General features: G+C 43.5%; 1 protein-coding gene and 1 long non-coding RNA gene across 4 annotated transcripts in view; both read right to left on the reverse strand.

Annotated features, from left to right (window-relative positions):
- The window catches only part of kcnq3 (potassium voltage-gated channel, KQT-like subfamily, member 3), a 160294-nt gene that overhangs the window by 35084 nt on the left and 104324 nt on the right, over positions 1–20886 (reverse strand). The gene's annotated exons all lie outside the window — the stretch shown is intronic.
- LOC127911076 (uncharacterized) lies at positions 636–16111 on the reverse strand. 3 transcript variants are annotated; one of them, XR_008077584.1, is made up of 4 exons: positions 11365–11402; positions 8944–8987; positions 1371–1633; positions 636–711 (listed from the first exon to the last, which is right to left on the reverse strand). It is a non-coding gene; the product is annotated as an uncharacterized LOC127911076 (long non-coding RNA). The 3 variants fall into 3 exon arrangements; XR_008077583.1 differs by lacking the exons at positions 636–711; positions 11365–11402 and adding an exon at positions 16074–16111 and having other exon boundaries at positions 1130–1633; XR_008077582.1 differs by lacking the exon at positions 636–711 and having other exon boundaries at positions 1130–1633.

Here is a 20886-nt window from a genome sequence, read left to right on the forward strand (position 1 = left end):
TTATGGACACCATACCTTACTGTGGGAGTAGATGGAGTAAGTGTTAATGGACACTATACCTTACTGTGGGAGTAGATGGAGTAAGTGTTAATGGACACCATACCTTACTGTGGGAGTAGATGGAGTAAGTGGTAATGGACACCATACCTTACTGTGTGAGTAATGGAGTAAGAGTTTATGGACACCATACCTTACTGTGGGAGTAGATGGAGTAAGTCTTTATGGACACCATACCTTACTGTGGGAGTAGATGGAGTAAGTGTTAATGGACACCATACCTTACTGTGGGAGTAGATGGAGTAAGTGGTAATGGACACCATACCTGACTGTGGGAGTAGATGGAGTAAGTCTTTATGGACACCATACCTTACTGTGGGAGTAGATGTGTGTTAATGGGCACCATACCTTACTGTGAGAGAGATGGAGTAAGTGTTAATGGACACCATACCTTACTGTGAGAGTAGATGGAGTAAGTGGTAATGGACACCATACTTTACTGTGTGAGTAATGGAGTAAGAGTTTATGGACACCATACCTTACTGTGGGAGTAGATGGAGTAAATCTTTATGGACACCATACCTTACTGTGGGAGTAGATGGAGTAAGTGTTAATGGACACCATACCTTACTGTGGGAGTAGATGGAGTAAGTGGTAATGGACACCATACCTTACTGTGAGAGTAGATGGAGTAAGTGGTAATGGACACCATACCTTACTGTGGGAGGAGATGGAGTAAGTGGTAATGGACACCATACCTTACTGTGGGAGTAGATGGAGTAAGTGGTAATGGACACCATACCTTACTGTGGGAGTAGATGGAGTAAGTGTTTATGGACACCATACCTTACTGTGGGAGTAGATGGAGTAAGTGTTTATGGACACCATCCCTGACTGTGGGAGTAGATGGAGTAAGTGTTTATGGACACCATACCTTACTGTGGGAGGAGATGGAGTAAGTGGTAATGGACACCATACCTTACTGTGGGAGGAGATGGAGTAAGTGGTAATGGACACCATACCTTACTGTGAGAGTAGATGGAGTAAGTGGTAATGGACACCATACCTTACTGTGTGAGTAATGGAGTAAGAGTTTATGGACACCATACCTTACTGTGGGAGTAGATGGAGTAAGTCTTTATGGACACCATACCTTACTGTGGGAGTAGATGGAGTAAGTGTTAATGGACACCATACCTTACTGTGGGAGTAGATGGAGTAAGTGGTAATGGACACCATCCCTGACTGTGGGAGTAGATGGAGTAAGTCTTTATGGACACCATACCTTACTGTGGGAGTAGATGGAGTAAGTGTTAATGGACACCATACCTTACTGTGAGAGTAGATGGAGTAAGTGTTAATGGACACCATACCTTACTGTGAGAGTAGATGGAGTAAGTGGTAATGGACACCATACTTTACTGTGTGAGTAATGGAGTAAGAGTTTATGGACACCATACCTTACTGTGGGAGTAGATGGAGTAAGTCTTTATGGACACCATACCTTACTGTGGGAGTAGATGGAGTAAGTGTTAATGGACACCATACCTTACTGTGGGAGTAGATGGAGTAAGTGGTAATGGACACCATACCTTACTGTGGGAGTAGATGGAGTAAGTGGTAATGGACACCATCCCTGACTGTGGGAGTAGATGGAGTAAGTGGTAATGGACACCGTACCTTACTGTGGGAGTAGATGGAGTAAGTCTTTATGGACACCATACCTTACTGTGGGAGTAGATGGAGTAAGTGGTAATGGACACCATACCTTACTGTGAGAGTAATGGAGTAAGTCTTTATGGACACCATACCTTACTGTGGGAGTAGATGGAGTAAGTGGTAATGGACACCATATCTTACTGTGAGAGTAGATGGAGTAAGTGGTAATGGACACCATACCTTATTGTGGGAGTAGATGGAGTAAGTGGTAATGGACACCATACCTTACTGTGTGAGTAATGGAGTAAGAGTTTATGGACACCATACCTTACTGTGGGAGTAGATGGAGTAAGTGTTTATGGACACCATACCTTACTGTGGGAGTAGATGGAGTAAGTGGTAATGGACACCATACCTTACTGTGGGAGTAGATGGAGTAAGTGTTAATGGACACCATACCTTACTGTGGGAGTAGATGGAGTAAGTGGTAATGGACACCATACCTTACTGTGGGAGTAGATGGAGTAAGTGTTAATGGACACCATACCTTACTGTGGGAGTAGATGGAGTAAGTGTTTATGGACACCATACCTTACTGTGGGAGTAGATGGAGTAAGTGTTAATGGACACCATACCTTACTGTGTGCGTAGATCGAGTAAGTGTTAATGGACACCATACCTTACTGTGTGCGTAGATGGAGTAAGTGTTAATGGACACCATACCTTACTGTGGGACTAGATGGAGTAAGTGTTAATGGACACCATACCTTACTGTGGGAGTAGATGGAGTAAGTGTTAATGGACACCATACCTTGCTGTGGGAGTAGATGGAGTAAGTGGTAATGGACACCATACATTATTGTGGGAGTAGATGGAGTAAGTGGTAATGGACACCATACCTTACTGTGTGAGTAATGGAGTAAGAGTTTATGGACACCATACCTTACTGTGTGCGTAGATGGAGTAAGTGGTAATGGACACCATACCTTACTGTGTGAGTAATGGAGTAAGAGTTTATGGACACCATACCTTACTGTGGGAGTAGATGGAGTAAGTGGTAATGGACACCATACCTTACTGTGGGAGTAGATGGAGTAAGTGGTAATGGACACCATCCCTGACTGTGGGAGTAGATGGAGTAAGTGGTAATGGACACCATCCCTGACTGTGGGAGTAGATGGAGTAAGTGGTAATGGACACCATACCTTACTGTGAGAGTAATGGAGTAAGTGGTTATGGACACCATACCTTATTGTGGGAGTAGATGGAGTAAGTGGTAATGGACACCATACCTTACTGTGTGAGTAATGGAGTAAGTGGTAATGGACACCATACCTTACTGTGGGAGTAGATGGAGTAAGTGGTAATGGACACCATACCTTACTGTGAGAGTAGATGGAGTAAGTGTTAATGGACACCATACCTTACTGTGGGAGTAGATGGAGTAAGTGTTAATGGACACCATACCTTACTGTGGGAGTAGATGGAGTAAGTGTTAATGGACACCATACCTTATTGTGGGAGTAGATGGAGTAAGTGGTAATGGACACCATACCTTACTGTGTGAGTAATGGAGTAAGAGTTTATGGACACCATACCTTACTGTGGGAGTAGATGGAGTAAGTGGTAATGGACACCATACCTTACTGTGAGAGTAGATGGAGTAAGTGGTAATGGACACCATACCTTACTGTGTGCGTAGATGGAGTAAGTGGTAATGGACACCATACCTTACTGTGGGAGTAGATGGAGTAAGTGGTAATGGACACCATACCTTACTGTGGGAGTAGATGGAGTAAGTGGTAATGGACACCATACCTTACTGTGTGCATAGATGGAGTAAGTGTTAATGGACACCATACCTTACTGTGTGCGTAGATGGAGTAAGTGGTAATGGACACCATACCTTACTGTGTGAGTAGATGGAGTAAGTAAGTGTTAATGGACACCATACCTTACTGTGTGCGTAGATGGAGTAAGTGGTAATGGACACCATACCTTACTGTGTGCGTAGATGGAGTAAGTGGTAATGGACACCATACCTTACTGTGGGAGTAGATGGAGTAAGTGTTAATGGACACCATACCTTATTGTGGGAGTAGATGGAGTAAGTGTTAATGGACACCATACCTTATTGTGGGAGTAGATGGAGTAAGTGGTAATGGACACCATACCTTACTGTGTGAGTAATGGAGTAAGAGTTTATGGACACCATACCTTACTGTGGGAGTAGATGGAGTAAGTGGTTATGGACACCATACCTTACTGTGGGAGTAGATGGAGTAAGTGGTAATGGACACCATACCTTACTGTGGGAGTAGATGGAGTCAGTGTTAATGGACACCATACCTTACTGTGAGAGTAGATGGAGTAAGTGTTTATGGACACCATACCTTACTGTGGGAGTAGATGGAGTAAGTGGTAATGGACACCATACCTTATTGTGGGAGTAGATGGAGTAAGTGTTTATGGACACCATACCTTACTGTGGGAGTAGATGGAGTAAGTGTTAATGGACACCATACCTTACTGTGTGCGTAGATGGAGTAAGTGTTAATGGACACCATACCTTACTGTGAGAGTAGATGGAGTAAGTGTTAATGGACACCATACCTTACTGTGTGCGTAGATGGAGTAAGTGTTAATGGACACCATACCTTACTGTGTGCGTAGATGGAGTAAGTGTTAATGGACACCATACCTTACTGTGGGAGTAGATGGAGTAAGTGTTAATGGACACCATACCTTACTGTGGGAGTAGATGGAGTAAGTGTTAATGGACACCATACCTTACTGTGGGAGTAGATGGAGTAAGTGTTAATGGACACCATACCTTACTGTGGGAGTAGATGGAGTAAGTGTTAATGGACACCATACCTTACTGTGGGAGTAGATGGAGTAAGTGTTAATGGACACCATACCTTACTGTGTGCGTAGATGGAGTAAGTGGTAATGGACACCATACCTTACTGTGGGCGTAGATGGAGTAAGTGGTAATGGACACCATACCTTACTGTGGGAGTAGATGGAGTAAGTGGTAATGGACACCATACCTTACTGTGGGAGTAGATGGAGTAAGTGGTAATGGACACCATACCTTACTGTGGGCGTAGATGGAGTAAGTGGTAATGGACACCATACCTTACTGTGGGAGTAGATGGAGTAAGTGGTAATGGACACCATACCTTACTGTGGGAGTAGATGGAGTAAGTGTTAATGGACACCATACCTTACTGTGGGAGTAGATGGAGTAAGTGTTAATGGACACCATACCTTATTGTGGGAGTAGATGGAGTAAGTGTTAATGGACACCATACCTTACTGTGGGAGTAGATGGAGTAAGTGTTTATGGACACCATACCTTACTGTGGGAGTAGATGGAGTAAGTGTTTATGGACACCATACCTTACTGTGGGAGTAGATGGAGTAAGTGTTTATGGACACCATACCTTACTGTGTGCGTAGATGGAGTAAGTGTTTATGGACACCATACCTTACTGTGTGAGTAGATGGAGTAAGTGTTAATGGACACCATACCTTACTGTGGGAGTAGATGGAGTAAGTGGTAATGGACACCATACCTTACTGTGTGCGTAGATGGAGTAAGTGTTAATGGACACCATACCTTACTGTGAGAGTAGATGGAGTAAGTGTTAATGGACACCATACCTTACTGTGGGAGTAGATGGAGTAAGTCTTTATGGACACCATACCTTACTGTGGGAGTAGATGGAGTAAGTGTTAATGGACACCATACCTTACTGTGGGAGTAGATGGAGTAAGTGGTAATGGACACCATACCTTACTGTGGGAGTAGATGGAGTAAGTGGTAATGGACACCATCCCTGACTGTGGGAGTAGATGGAGTAAGTGGTAATGGACACCGTACCTTACTGTGGGAGTAGATGGAGTAAGTCTTTATGGACACCATACCTTACTGTGGGAGTAGATGGAGTAAGTGGTAATGGACACCATACCTTACTGTGAGAGTAATGGAGTAAGTCTTTATGGACACCATACCTTACTGTGGGAGTAGATGGAGTAAGTGGTAATGGACACCATATCTTACTGTGAGAGTAGATGGAGTAAGTGGTAATGGACACCATACCTTATTGTGGGAGTAGATGGAGTAAGTGGTAATGGACACCATACCTTACTGTGTGAGTAATGGAGTAAGAGTTTATGGACACCATACCTTACTGTGGGAGTAGATGGAGTAAGTGTTTATGGACACCATACCTTACTGTGGGAGTAGATGGAGTAAGTGGTAATGGACACCATACCTTACTGTGGGAGTAGATGGAGTAAGTGTTAATGGACACCATACCTTACTGTGGGGTAGATGGAGTAAGTGGTAATGGACACCATACCTTACTGTGGGAGTAGATGGAGTAAGTGTTAATGGACACCATACCTTATTGTGGGAGTAGATGGAGTAAGTGTTTATGGACACCATACCTTACTGTGGGAGTAGATGGAGTAAGTGTTAATGGACACCATACCTTACTGTGTGCGTAGATCGAGTAAGTGTTAATGGACACCATACCTTACTGTGTGCGTAGATGGAGTAAGTGTTAATGGACACCATACCTTACTGTGGGACTAGATGGAGTAAGTGTTAATGGACACCATACCTTACTGTGGGAGTAGATGGAGTAAGTGTTAATGGACACCATACCTTGCTGTGGGAGTAGATGGAGTAAGTGGTAATGGACACCATACATTATTGTGGGAGTAGATGGAGTAAGTGGTAATGGACACCATACCTTACTGTGGGAGTAGATGGAGTAAGTGGTAATGGACACCATACATTATTGTGGGAGTAGATGGAGTAAGTGGTAATGGACACCATACCTTACTGTGTGAGTAATGGAGTAAGAGTTTATGGACACCATACCTTACTGTGGGAGTAGATGGAGTAAGTGGTAATGGACACCATACCTTACTGTGGGAGTAGATGGAGTAAGTGGTAATGGACACCATCCCTGACTGTAGGAGTAGATGGAGTAAGTGGTAATGGACACCATACCTTACTGTGGGAGTAGATGGAGTAAGTGGTAATGGACACCATACCTTACTGTGAGAGTAATGGAGTAAGTCTTTATGGACACCATACCTTATTGTGGGAGTAGATGGAGTAAGTGGTAATGGACACCATACCTTACTGTGAGTAATGGAGTAAGAGTTTATGGACACCATACCTTACTGTGGGAGTAGATGGAGTAAGTGGTAATGGACACCATACCTTACTGTGAGAGTAGATGGAGTAAGTGTTAATGGACACCATACCTTACTGTGGGAGTAGATGGAGTAAGTGTTAATGGACACCATACCTTACTGTGGGAGTAGATGGAGTAAGTGTTAATGGACACCATACCTTATTGTGGGGAGTAGATGGAGTAAGTGGTAATGGACACCATACCTTACTGTGTGAGTAATGGAGTAAGAGTTTATGGACACCATACCTTACTGTGGGAGTAGATGGAGTAAGTGGTAATGGACACCATACCTTACTGTGAGAGTAGATGGAGTAAGTGGTAATGGACACCATACCTTACTGTGTGCGTAGATGGAGTAAGTGTTAATGGACACCATACCTTACTGTGGGAGTAGATGGAGTAAGTGGTAATGGACACCATACCTTACTGTGGGCGTAGATGGAGTAAGTGGTAATGGACACCATACCTTACTGTGTGCATAGATGGAGTAAGTGTTAATGGACACCATACCTTACTGTGTGCGTAGATGGAGTAAGTGGTAATGGACACCATACCTTACTGTGTGAGTAGATGGAGTAAGTAAGTGTTAATGGACACCATACCTTACTGTGTGCGTAGATGGAGTAAGTGGTAATGGACACCATACCTTACTGTGTGCGTAATGGAGTAAGTGTTTATGGACACCATACCTTACTGTGGGAGTAGATGGAGTAAGTGTTAATGGACACCATACCTTACTGTGGGAGTAGATGGAATAAGTGTTAATGGACACCATACCTTATTGTGGGAGTAGATGGAGTAAGTGGTAATGGACACCATACCTTACTGTGTGAGTAATGGAGTAAGAGTTTATGGACACCATACCTTACTGTGGGAGTAGATGGAGTAAGTGGTTATGGACACCATACCTTACTGTGGGAGTAGATGGAGTAAGTGGTAATGGACACCATACCTTACTGTGGGAGTAGATGGAGTCAGTGTTAATGGACACCATACCTTACTGTGTAGATGGAGTAAGTGTTTATGGACACCATACCTTACTGTGGGAGTAGATGGAGTAAGTGGTAATGGACACCATACCTTACTGTGGGAGTAGATGGAGTAAGTGTTTATGGACACCATACCTTACTGTGGGAGTAGATGGAGTAAGTGTTAATGGACACCATACCTTACTGTGTGCGTAGATGGAGTAAGTGTTAATGGACACCATACCTTACTGTGAGAGTAGATGGAGTAAGTGTTAATGGACACCATACCTTACTGTGTGCGTAGATGGAGTAAGTGTTAATGGACACCATACCTTACTGTGTGCGTAGATGGAGTAAGTGTTAATGGACACCATACCTTACTGTGGGAGTAGATGGAGTAAGTGTTAATGGACACCATACCTTACTGTGGGAGTAGATGGAGTAAGTGTTAATGGACACCATACCTTACTGTGGGAGTAGATGGAGTAAGTGTTAATGGACACCATACCTTACTGTGGGAGTAGATGGAGTAAGTGTTAATGGACACCATACCTTACTGTGGGAGTAGATGGAGTAAGTGTTAATGGACACCATACCTTACTGTGTGCGTAGATGGAGTAAGTGGTAATGGACACCATACCTTACTGTGGGCGTAGATGGAGTAAGTGGTAATGGACACCATACCTTACTGTGGGAGTAGATGGAGTAAGTGGTAATGGACACCATACCTTACTGTGGGAGTAGATGGAGTAAGTGGTAATGGACACCATACCTTACTGTGGGCATAGATGGAGTAAGTGGTAATGGACACCATACCTTACTGTGGGACACCATACCTTACTGTGGGAGTAGATGGAGTAAGTGTTAATGGACACCATACCTTACTGTGGGAGTAGATGGAGTAAGTGTTAATGGACACCATACCTTACTGTGGGAGTAGATGGAGTAAGTGTTAATGGACACCATACCTTACTGTGGGAGTAGATGGAGTAAGTGTTTATGGACACCATACCTTACTGTGGGAGTAGATGGAGTAAGTGTTTATGGACACCATACCTTACTGTGGGAGTAGATGGAGTAAGTGTTTATGGACACCATACCTTACTGTGTGCGTAGATGGAGTAAGTGTTTATGGACACCATACCTTACTGTGTGAGTAGATGGAGTAAGTGTTAATGGACACCATACCTTACTGTGGGAGTAGATGGAGTAAGTGGTAATGGACACCATACCTTACTGTGTGCGTAGATGGAGTAAGTGTTAATGGACACCATACCTTACTGTGGGAGTAGATGGAGTAAGTGGTAATGGACACCATACCTTACTGTGTGCGTAGATGGAGTAAGTGTTAATGGACACCATACCTTACTGTGTGCGTAGATGGAGTAAGTGTTAATGGACACCATACCTTACTGTGTGCGTAGATGGAGTAAGTGTTAATGGACACCATACCTTACTGTGTGCGTAGATGGAGTAAGTGGTAATGGACACCATACCTTACTGTGTGAGTAATGGAGTAAGAGTTTATGGACACCATACCTTACTGTGGGAGTAGATGGAGTAAGTGGTAATGGACACCATACCTTACTGTGAGAGTAGATGGAGTAAGTGGTAATGGACACCATACCTTACTGTGTGCGTAGATGGAGTAAGTGGTAATGGACACCATACCTTACTGTGGGAGTAGATGGAGTAAGTGGTAATGGACACCATACCTTACTGTGGGAGTAGATGGAGTAAGTGGTAATGGACACCATACCTTACTGTGGGACTAGATGGGGTAAGTGTTAATGGACACCATACCTTACTGTGGGAGTAGATGGAGTAAGTGTTAATGGACACCATACCTTATTGTGGGAGTAGATGGAGTAAGTGGTAATGGACACCATACCTTACTGTGTGAGTAATAGAGTAAGAGTTTATGGACACCATACCTTACTGTGGGAGTAGATGGAGTAAGTGGTTATGGACACCATACCTTACTGTGGGAGTAGATGGAGTAAGTGGTAATGGACACCATACCTTACTGTGGGAGTAGATGGAGTCAGTGTTTATGGACACCATACCTTACTGTGGGAGTAGATGGAGTAAGTGTTAATGGACACCATACCTTACTGTGTGCGTAGATGGAGTAAGTGTTAATGGACACCATACCTTACTGTGAGTAGATGGAGTAAGTGTTAATGGACACCATACCTTACTGTGGGAGTAGATGGAGTAAGTGTTAATGGACACCATACCTTACTGTGGGAGTAGATGGAGTAAGTGTTAATGGACACCATACCTTACTGTGTGCGTAGATGGAGTAAGTGTTAATGGACACCATACCTTACTGTGGGAGTAGATGGAGTAAGTGTTAATGGACACCATACCTTACTGTGGGAGTAGATGGAGTAAGTGGTAATGGACACCATACCTTACTGTGTGCATAGATGGAGTAAGTGTTAATGGACACCATACCTTACTGTGTGCGTAGATGGAGTAAGTGGTAATGGACACCATACCTTACTGTGTGAGTAGATGGAGTAAGTAAGTGTTAATGGACACCATACCTTACTGTGTGCGTAGATGGAGTAAGTGTTAATGGACACCATACCTTACTGTGTGCGTAGATGGAGTAAGTGGTAATGGACACCATACCTTACTGTGTGAGTAGATGGAGTAAGTAAGTGTTAATGGACACCATACCTTACTGTGTGCGTAGATGGAGTAAGTGTTAATGGACACCATACCTTACTGTGGACTAGATGGAGTAAGTGTTAATGGACACCATACCTTACTGTGGGAGTAGATGGAGTAAGTGTTAATGGACACCATACCTTATGTGGGAGTAGATGGAGTAAGTGGTAATGGACACCATACCTTACTGTGTGAGTAATGGAGTAAGAGTTTATGGACACCATACCTTACTGTGGGAGTAGATGGAGTAAGTGGTTATGGACACCATACCTTACTGTGGGAGTAGATGGAGTAAGTGGTAATGGACACCATACCTTACTGTGGGGAGTAGATGGAGTCAGTGTTAATGGACACCATACCTTACTGTGAGAGTAGATGGAGTAAGTGTTTATGGACACCATACCTTACTGTGGGAGTAGATGGAGTAAGTGTTAATGGACACCATACCTTACTGTGTGCGTAGATGGAGTAAGTGTTAATGGACACCATACCTTACTGTGAGAGTAGATGGAGTAAGTGTTAATGGACACCATACCTTACTGTGGGAGTAGATGGAGTAAGTGTTAATGGACACCATACCTTACTGTGTGCGTAGATGGAGTAAGTGTTAATGGACACCATACCTTACTGTGGGACTAGATGGAGTAAGTGTTAATGGACACCATACCTTACTGTGGGAGTAGATGGAGTAAGTGTTAATGGACACCATACCTTATTGTGGGAGTAGATGGAGTAAGTGGTAATGGACACCATACCTTACTGTGTGAGTAATGGAGTAAGAGTTTATGGACACCATACCTTACTGTGGGAGTAGATGGAGTAAGTGTTTATGGACACCATACCTTACTGTGGGAGTAGATGGAGTAAGTGGTAATGGACACCATACCTTACTGTGGGAGTAGATGGAGTAAGTGTTAATGGACACCATACCTTATTGTGGGAGTAGATGGAGTAAGTGTTTATGGACACCATACCTTACTGTGGGAGTAGATGGAGTAAGTGTTAATGGACACCATACCTTACTGTGTGCGTAGATGGAGTAAGTGTTAATGGACACCATACCTTACTGTGAGAGTAGATGGAGTAAGTGTTAATGGACACCATACCTTACTGTGGGAGTAGATGGAGTAAGTGTTAATGGACACCATACCTTACTGTGTGCGTAGATGGAGTAAGTGTTAATGGACACCATACCTTACTGTGTGCGTAGATGGAGTAAGTGTTAATGGACACCATACCTTACTGTGGGAGTAGATGGAGTAAGTGTTAATGGACACCATACCTTACTGTGGGAGTAGATGGAGTAAGTGTTAATGGACACCATACCTTACTGTGGGAGTAGATGGAGTAAGTGTTAATGGACACCATACCTTACTGTGGGAGTAGATGGAGTAAGTGTTAATGGACACCATACCTTACTGTGTGCGTAGATGGAGTAAGTGGTAATGGACACCATACCTTACTGTGGGCGTAGATGGAGTAAGTGGTAATGGACACCATACCTTACTGTGGGAGTAGATGGAGTAAGTGGTAATGGACACCATACCTTACTGTGGGAGTAGATGGAGTAAGTGGTAATGGACACCATACCTTACTGTGGGCATAGATGGAGTAAGTGGTAATGGACACCATACCTTACTGTGGGAGTAGATGGAGTAAGTGGTAATGGACACCATACCTTACTGTGGGAGTAGATGGACTAAGTGTTAATGGACACCATACCTTACTGTGGGAGTAGATGGAGTAAGTGTTAATGGACATCATACCTTATTGTGGGAGTAGATGGAGTAAGTGTTAATGGACACCATACCTTACTGTGGGAGTAGATGGAGTAAGTGTTTATGGACACCATACCTTACTGTGGGAGTAGATGGAGTAAGTGTTTATGGACACCATACCTTACTGTGTGCGTAGATGGAGTAAGTGTTTATGGACACCATACCTTACTGTGGGAGTAGATGGAGTAAGTGTTAATGGACACCATACCTTACTGTGGGAGTAGATGGAGTAAGTGGTAATGGACACCATACCTTACTGTGTGCGTAGATGGAGTAAGTGTTAATGGACACCATACCTTACTGTGTGCGTAGATGGAGTAAGTGTTAATGGACACCATACCTTACTGTGTGCGTAGATGGAGTAAGTGTTAATGGACACCATACCTTACTGTGTGCGTAGATGGAGTAAGTGGTAATGGACACCATACCTTACTGTGTGAGTAATGGAGTAAGAGTTTATGGACACCATACCTTACTGTGGGAGTAAATGGAGTAAGTGGTAATGGACACCATACCTTACTGTGAGAGTAGATGGAGTAAGTGGTAATGGACACCATACCTTACTGTGTGCGTAGATGGAGTAAGTGGTAATGGACACCATACCTTACTGTGGGAGTAGATGGAGTAAGTGGTAATGGACACCATACCTTACTGTGGGAGTAGATGGAGTAAGTGGTAATGGACACCATACCTTACTGTGGGACTAGATGGGGTAAGTGTTAATGGACACCATACCTTACTGTGGGAGTAGATGGAGTAAGTGTTAATGGACACCATACCTTATTGTGGGAGTAGATGGAGTAAGTGGTAATGGACACCATACCTTACTGTGTGAGTAATAGAGTAAGAGTTTATGGACACCATACCTTACTGTGGAGTAGATGGAGTAAGTGGTTATGGACACCATACCTTACTGTGGGAGTAGATGGAGTAAGTGGTAATGGACACCATACCTTACTGTGGGAGTAGATGGAGTCAGTGTTTATGGACACCATACCTTACTGTGGGAGTAGATGGAGTAAGTGTTAATGGACACCATACCTTACTGTGTGCGTAGATGGAGTAAGTGTTAATGGACACCATACCTTACTGTGGTAGATGGAGTAAGTGTTAATGGACACCATACCTTACTGTGGGAGTAGATGGAGTAAGTGTTTATGGACACCATACCTTACTACTGTGTGCATAGATGGAGTAAGTGTTAATGGACACCATACCTTACTGTGTGAGTAGATGGAGTAAGTGTTTATGGACACCATACCTTACTGTGTGCATAGATGGAGTAAGTGTTTATGGACACCATACCTTACTGTGTGAGTAGATGGAGTAAGTGTTAATGGACACCATACCTTACTGTGGGAGTAGATGGAGTAAGTGGTAATGGACACCATACCTTACTGTGAGAGTAGATGGAGTAAGTGTTAATGGACACCATACCTTACTGTGGGCGTAGATGGAGTAAGTGTTAATGGACACCATACCTTACTGTGTGCGTAGATGGAGTAAGTGTTAATGGACACCATACCTTACTGTGTGCGTAGATGGAGTAAGTGTTAATGGACACCATACCTTACTGTGTGCGTAGATGGAGTAAGTGTTAATGGACACCATACCTTACTGTGTGCGTAGATGGAGTAAGTGGTAATGGACACCATACCTTACTGTGTGCGTAGATGGAGTAAGTGTTAATGGACACCATACCTTATTGTGTGCGTAGATGGAGTAAGTGGTAATGGACACCATACCTTACTGTGTGAGTAGATGGAGTAAGTGTTAATGGACACCATACCTTACTGTGGGAGTAGATGGAGTAAGTGTTAATGGACACCATACCTTACTGTGGGAGTAGATGGAGTAAGTGGTAATGGACACCATACCTTACTGTGGGAGTAGATGGAGTAAGTGGTAATGGACACCATACCTTACTGTGTGCGTAGATGGAGTAAGTGGTAATGGACACCATACCTTACTGTGTGCATAGATGGAGTAAGTGGTAATGGACACCATACCTTACTGTGTGCGTAGATGGAGTAAGTGGTAATGGACACCATACCTTACTGTGGGAGTAGATGGAGTAAGTGGTAATGGACACCATACCTTACTGTGAGAGTAGATGGAGTAAGTGGTAATGGACACCATACCTTACTGTGAGAGTAGATGGAGTAAGTGGTAATGGACACCATACCTTACTGTGTGCGTAGATGGAGTAAGTGGTAATGGACACCATACCTTACTGTGGGAGTAGATGGAGTAAGTGGTAATGGACACCATACCTTACTGTGGGAGTAGATGGAGTAAGTGGTAATGGACACCATACCTTACTGTGGGACTAGATGGGGTAAGTGTTAATGGACACCATACCTTACTGTGGGAGTAGATGGAGTAAGTGTTAATGGACACCATACCTTATTGTGGGAGTAGATGGAGTAAGTGGTAATGGACACCATACCTTACTGTGTGAGTAATGGAGTAAGTGTTTATGGACACCATACCTTACTGTGGAGTAGATGGAGTAAGTGGTTATGGACACCATACCTTACTGTGGGACTAGATGGAGTAAGTGTTAATGGACACCATACCTTACTGTGGGAGTAGATGGAGTAAGTGGTAATGGACACCATACCTTACTGTGTGCATAGATGGAGTAAGTGTTAATGGACACCATACCTTACTGTGTGCGTAGATGGAGTAAGTGGTAATGGACACCATACCTTACTGTGTGAGTAGATGGAGTAAGTAAGTGTTAATGGACACCATACCTTACTGTGTGCGTAGATGGAGTAAGTGTTAATGGACACCATACCTTACTGTGTGCGTAGATGGAGTAAGTGGTAATGGACACCATACCTTACTGTGTGAGTAGATGGAGTAAGTAAGTGTTAATGGACACCATACCTTACTGTGTGCGTAGATGGAGTAAGTGTTAATGGACACCATACCTTACTGTGGGACTAGATGGAGTAAGTGTTAATGGACACCATACCTTACTGTGGGAGTAGATGGAGTAAGTGTTAATGGACACCATACCTTATTGTGGGAGTAGATGGAGTAAGTGGTAATGGACACCATACCTTACTGTGTGAGTAATGGAGTAAGAGTTTATGGACACCATACCTTACTGTGGGAGTAGATGGAGTAAGTGGTTATGGACACCATACCTTACTGTGGGAGTAGATGGAGTAAGTGGTTATGGACACCATACCTTACTGTGGGAGTAGATGGAGTAAGTGGTAATGGACACCATACCTTACTGTGGGAGTAGATGGAGTCAGTGTTAATGGACACCATACCTTACTGTGAGAGTAGATGGAGTAAGTGTTTATGGACACCATACCTTACTGTGGGAGTAGATGGAGTAAGTGTTAATGGACACCATACCTTACTGTGTGCGTAGATGGAGTAAGTGTTAATGGACACCATACCTTACTGTGAGAGTAGATGGAGTAAGTGTTAATGGACACCATACCTTACTGTGGGAGTAGATGGAGTAAGTGTTAATGGACACCATACCTTACTGTGTGCGTAGATGGAGTAAGTGTTAATGGACACCATACCTTACTGTGGGACTAGATGGAGTAAGTGTTAATGGACACCATACCTTACTGTGGGAGTAGATGGAGTAAGTGTTAATGGACACCATACCTTATTGTGGGAGTAGATGGAGTAAGTGGTAATGGACACCATACCTTACTGTGTGAGTAATGGAGTAAGAGTTTATGGACACCATACCTTACTGTGGGAGTAGATGGAGTAAGTGTTTATGGACACCATACCTTACTGTGGGAGTAGATGGAGTAAGTGGTAATGGACACCATACCTTACTGTGGGAGTAGATGGAGTAAGTGTTAATGGACACCATACCTTATTGTGGGAGTAGATGGAGTAAGTGTTTATGGACACCATACCTTACTGTGGGAGTAGATGGAGTAAGTGTTAATGGACACCATACCTTACTGTGTGCGTAGATGGAGTAAGTGTTAATGGACACCATACCTTACTGTGAGAGTAGATGGAGTAAGTGTTAATGGACACCATACCTTACTGTGGGAGTAGATGGAGTAAGTGTTAATGGACACCATACCTTACTGTGTGCGTAGATGGAGTAAGTGTTAATGGACACCATACCTTACTGTGTGCGTAGATGGAGTAAGTGTTAATGGACACCATACCTTACTGTGGGAGTAGATGGAGTAAGTGTTAATGGACACCATACCTTACTGTGGGAGTAGATGGAGTAAGTGTTAATGGACACCATACCTTACTGTGGGAGTAGATGGAGTAAGTGTTAATGGACACCATACCTTACTGTGGGAGTAGATGGAGTAAGTGTTAATGGACACCATACCTTACTGTGGGAGTAGATGGAGTAAGTGTTAATGGACACCATACCTTACTGTGTGCGTAGATGGAGTAAGTGGTAATGGACACCATACCTTACTGTGGGCGTAGATGGAGTAAGTGGTAATGGACACCATACCTTACTGTGGGAGTAGATGGAGTAAGTGGTAATGGACACCATACCTTACTGTGGGAGTAGATGGAGTAAGTGGTAATGGACACCATACCTTACTGTGGGCATAGATGGAGTAAGTGGTAATGGACACCATACCTTACTGTGGGAGTAGATGGAGTAAGTGGTAATGGACACCATACCTTACTGTGGGAGTAGATGGACTAAGTGTTAATGGACACCATACCTTACTGTGGGAGTAGATGGAGTAAGTGTTAATGGACACCATACCTTATTGTGGGAGTAGATGGAGTAAGTGTTAATGGACACCATACCTTACTGTGGGAGTAGATGGAGTAAGTGTTTATGGACACCATACCTTACTGTGTGCGTAGATGGAGTAAGTGTTTATGGACACCATACCTTACTGTGTGAGTAGATGGAGTAAGTGTTAATGGACACCATACCTTACTGTGGGAGTAGATGGAGTAAGTGGTAATGGACACCATACCTTACTGTGGGAGTAGATGGAGTAAGTGGTAATGGACACCATACCTTACTGTGTGCGTAGATGGAGTAAGTGTTAATGGACACCATACCTTACTGTGTGCGTAGATGGAGTAAGTGTTAATGGACACCATACCTTACTGTGTGCGTAGATGGAGTAAGTGTTAATGGACACCATACCTTACTGTGTGCGTAGATGGAGTAAGTGGTAATGGACACCATACCTTACTGTGTGAGTAATGGAGTAAGAGTTTATGGACACCATACCTTACTGTGGGAGTAGATGGAGTAAGTGGTAATGGACACCATACCTTACTGTGAGAGTAGATGGAGTAAGTGGTAATGGACACCATACCTTACTGTGTGCGTAGATGGAGTAAGTGGTAATGGACACCATACCTTACTGTGGGAGTAGATGGAGTAAGTGGTAATGGACACCATACCTTACTGTGGGAGTAGATGGAGTAAGTGGTAATGGACACCATACCTTACTGTGGGACTAGATGGGGTAAGTGTTAATGGACACCATACCTTACTGTGGGAGTAGATGGAGTAAGTGTTAATGGACACCATACCTTATTGTGGGAGTAGATGGAGTAAGTGGTAATGGACACCATACCTTACTGTGTGAGTAATAGAGTAAGAGTTTATGGACACCATACCTTACTGTGGGAGTAGATGGAGTAAGTGGTTATGGACACCATACCTTACTGTGGGAGTAGATGGAGTAAGTGGTAATGGACACCATACCTTACTGTGGGAGTAGATGGAGTCAGTGTTTATGGACACCATACCTTACTGTGGGAGTAGATGGAGTAAGTGTTAATGGACACCATACCTTACTGTGTGCGTAGATGGAGTAAGTGTTAATGGACACCATACCTTACTGTGAGAGTAGATGGAGTAAGTGTTAATGGACACCATACCTTACTGTGGGAGTAGATGGAGTAAGTGTTAATGGACACCATACCTTACTGTGGGAGTAGATGGAGTAAGTGTTAATGGACACCATACCTTACTGTGTGCGTAGATGGAGTAAGTGTTAATGGACACCATACCTTACTGTGGGACTAGATGGAGTAAGTGTTAATGGACACCATACCTTACTGTGGGAGTAGATGGAGTAAGTGTTAATGGACACCATACCTTATTGTGGGAGTAGATGGAGTAAGTGGTAATGGACACCATACCTTACTGTGTGAGTAATGGAGTAAGAGTTTATGGACACCATACCTTACTGTGGGAGTAGATGGAGTAAGTGTTAATGGACACCATCACCTTACTGTGTGCGTAGATGGAGTAAGTGTTAATGGACACCATACCTTACTGTGAGAGTAGATGGAGTAAGTGTTAATGGACACCATACCTTACTGTGGGAGTAGATGGAGTAAGTGTTTATGGACACCATACCTTACTGTGTGCATAGATGGAGTAAGTGTTAATGGACACCATACCTTACTGTGTGAGTAGATGGAGTAAGTGTTTATGGACACCATACCTTACTGTGTGCAGATAGATGGAGTAATGGACACCATACCTTACTGTGTGAGTAGATGGAGTAAGTGTTAATGGACACCATACCTTACTGTGGGAGTAGATGGAGTAAGTGGTAATGGACACCATACCTTACTGTGGGAGTAGATGGAGTAAGTGGTAATGGACACCATACCTTACTGTGGGAGTAGATGGAGTAAGTGGTAATGGACACCATACCTTACTGTGTGCGTAGATGGAGTAAGTGTTAATGGACACCATACCTTACTGTGTGCGTAGATGGAGTAAGTGTTAATGGACACCATACCTTACTGTGTGCGTAGATGGAGTAAGTGTTAATGGACACCATACCTTACTGTGTGCATAGATGGAGTAAGTGGTAATGGACACCATACCTTACTGTGTGCGTAGATGGAGTAAGTGTTAATGGACACCATACCTTATTGTGTGCGTAGATGGAGTAAGTGGTAATGGACACCATACCTTACTGTGTGAGTAGATGGAGTAAGTGTTAATGGACACCATACCTTACTGTGGGAGTAGATGGAGTAAGTGTTAATGGACACCATACCTTACTGTGGGAGTAGATGGAGTAAGTGGTAATGGACACCATACCTTACTGTGGGAGTAGATGGAGTAAGTGGTAATGGACACCATACCTTACTGTGTGCGTAGATGGAGTAAGTGGTAATGGACACCATACCTTACTGTGTGCATAGATGGAGTAAGTGGTAATGGACACCATACCTTACTGTGTGCGTAGATGGAGTAAGTGTTAATGGACACCATACCTTACTGTGTGCGTAGATGGAGTAAGTGGTAATGGACACCATACCTTACTGTGTGAGTAGATGGAGTAAGTGTTAATGGACACCATACCTTACTGTGGGAGTAGATGGAGTAAGTGGTAATGGACACCATACCTTACTGTGGGAGTAGATGGAGTAAGTGGTAATGGACACCATACCTTACTGTGGGAGTAGATGGAGTAAGTGGTAATGGACACCATACCTTACTGTGGGAGTAGATGGAGTAAGTGGTAATGGACACCATACCTTACTGTGGGAGTAGATGGAGTAAGTGGTAATGGACACCATACCTTACTGTGGGAGTAGATGGGGTAAGTGGTAATGGACACCATACCTTACTGTGGGAGTAGATGGAGTAAGTGGTAATGGACACCATACCTTACTGTGTGCGTAGATGGAGTAAGTGTTAATGGACACCATACCTTACTGTGTGCGTAGATGGAGTAAGTGTTAATGGACACCATACCTTACTGTGTGCGTAGATGGAGTAAGTGGTAATGGACACCATACCTTACTGTGGGAGTAGATGGAGTAAGTGTTAATGGACACCATACCTTACTGTGTGCGTAGATGGAGTAAGTGTTAATGGACACCATACCTTACTGTGTGCATAGATGGAGTAAGTGTTAATGGACACCATACCTTACTGTGGGAGTAGATGGAGTAAGTGTTAATGGACACCATACCTTACTGTGGGAGTAGATGGAGTAAGTGTTAATGGACACCATACCTTACTGTGGGAGTAGATGGAGTAAGTGTTAATGGACACCATACCTTACTGTGGGAGTAGATGGAGTAAGTGTTAATGGACACCATACCTTACTGTGGGAGTAGATGGAGTAAGTGTTAATGGACACCATACCTTACTGTGGGAGTAGATGGAGTAAGTGTTAATGGACACCATACCTTACTGTGTGCGTAGATGGAGTAAGTGTTAATGGACACCATACCTTACTGTGGGAGTAGATGGAGTAAGTGGTAATGGACACCATACCTTACTGTGGGAGTAGATGGAGTAAGTGGTAATGGACACCATACCTTACTGTGGGAGTAGATGGGGTAAGTGGTAATGGACACCATACCTTACTGTGGGAGTAGATGGAGTAAGTGGTAATGGACACCATACCTTACTGTGTGCGTAGATGGAGTAAGTGTTAATGGACACCATACCTTACTGTGTGCGTAGATGGAGTAAGTGTTAATGGACACCATACCTTACTGTGTGCGTAGATGGAGTAAGTGGTAATGGACACCATACCTTACTGTGGGAGTAGATGGAGTAAGTGTTAATGGACACCATACCTTACTGTGTGCGTAGATGGAGTA

Source organism: Oncorhynchus keta, chromosome 23 (assembly GCF_023373465.1).
Source record: "Oncorhynchus keta strain PuntledgeMale-10-30-2019 chromosome 23, Oket_V2, whole genome shotgun sequence".
Taxonomy (NCBI): Eukaryota; Metazoa; Chordata; class Actinopteri; order Salmoniformes; family Salmonidae; genus Oncorhynchus; species Oncorhynchus keta.